Source organism: Vulpes lagopus, chromosome 2 (genome assembly GCF_018345385.1).
Source record: "Vulpes lagopus strain Blue_001 chromosome 2, ASM1834538v1, whole genome shotgun sequence".
Lineage (NCBI taxonomy): Eukaryota > Metazoa > Chordata > Mammalia > Carnivora > Canidae > Vulpes > Vulpes lagopus.
Genome location: NC_054825.1, coordinates 114,238,683 through 114,240,401, shown reverse-complemented (window position 1 = coordinate 114,240,401; position 1,719 = coordinate 114,238,683).

The window sequence follows — 1,719 nt, the reverse complement described above, 5'->3', positions numbered from 1 at the left end:
ATTTCAGTCACCTGCAAAAGAGAGGCAAAATTATTTGAAAGAGATTTAGTGAGTGTCTATGGTCTCTTCCCTTCTGTATCTTCAGTTGTTGACCATATACTGAGAGAATAAATTGATATCTTGTTTTCTTCACAAACACTGAGAAGTGGCTGGCTCTGTAAGCTACTTCCTGGATTCCAGACGTGTGGTGTTTGGTCCAATGCTGGGAACCAATTGTTCATAGGCTCTAGGTTAGTTCTATGTATGTGTACTCCATTTTTCTAGCTACAGGGAAAATAGTTAAAAAATAATTTTTGTAGTAGCAAAAAGATACTTTAATTAGAAAGCATACATATATATGTGTGTGTATATATATATATATATACATATATAAAAATGAACATACAAGTTGGATTTGAACAGGCTTCAGAAACACTTGTCTCCCACCATTTCCCCCCATAACTGGAATATAATGTGTTGGTAAACAGCAGGTTTCTAGAAGCTTTTCTTTATATACTTCCTGGGTAGGAATTATGCATTCGAAATATCTTTGGTAACTTTTAACTTAAATTTTGTTTTATTTCTTAACTTGTAACATGTAGAAGAATTAACACACATGACTGTATTCCAGGAAGCTGATAAATTGCAATGTGAGCAATTAAATTACCATAATGTCTAGATGAACAATAGCACAAAGTGAAAGTCTTAGAGAAAACATTCAAATAATGGTTGATACATAGTGCAAACCGAGCCTCATGAGTCATCATTCATGTATATATTTTGCCTTTCATTATTATCTCTCACTAGCCATATGGAAAATAATCTCTTGATACTATAAACTCTGAGGTGATAGTTGACTTAGGGTTCTTCCAGATGACTCTGAAGTGTCCTTTTTTTTCTATTTTCCAAAGTAGTCAGTCACAGGAACAGTTAACAAAATAACAGCTTCAGAATCACACAACTTGAAAGCAATTCCAAGACACCTGGGCCAAGGGTCATCATGAGAAGACAAAGGGAAATAAGAAATATTTGAAATATATTTTGACAGTCACACTGTTACTAGAAAACAGAGGATTGATAGCCTCTCTTTACAAAGAAGATTTAGGAAAGCTGCAAAGTAGTTGGAATCATCAACACGAATTGACAGAAAAGAAAGTGGGGGACCAGACAGGGAAGGCTAGAGGAAGAGAGAGAAGAAGATAAGTTATCCTGTCACTAGAGTTATTTAAGGCTTCTCATCCTTGCCATCCTTAGTGTTCAGAGAAACCAGCTACTTTACAACTCCATACCCATTGGGCTCTAATATTAACATCCACTATAAAGAAGCAGTGACTCCCTAACAGTAGCCAATTCCATGTCTTGGGATCAAAACAATAATGATGAGCCTATAACATCTTGATCTTTTCATGAAGTAAACATAATTCTACCATCTTATATTCTACTTATATTAGATCTAAGTATAATTACTCTCATGGCAGCGAATTATATCTTTCTTTTAGTATATGTTCTTAAATCTCTACATAAATATTTGGAATCACATAATGGATCAGTTCATTGAAAATCAAAGCAAAAGTAGGACAGTATAGTCTTCTGTCATACAGAAGGGCTGATAGCTTACACATATTTAGTCTAATGTTTAGAAAACTACCAAACACCTAAAACTGCATAATTAGTACAGTGCAGTCAAGAGAAAGGAAGCGGAGAGTATGTCACCCCTAAAGTACCCCTAAAGTACCAATT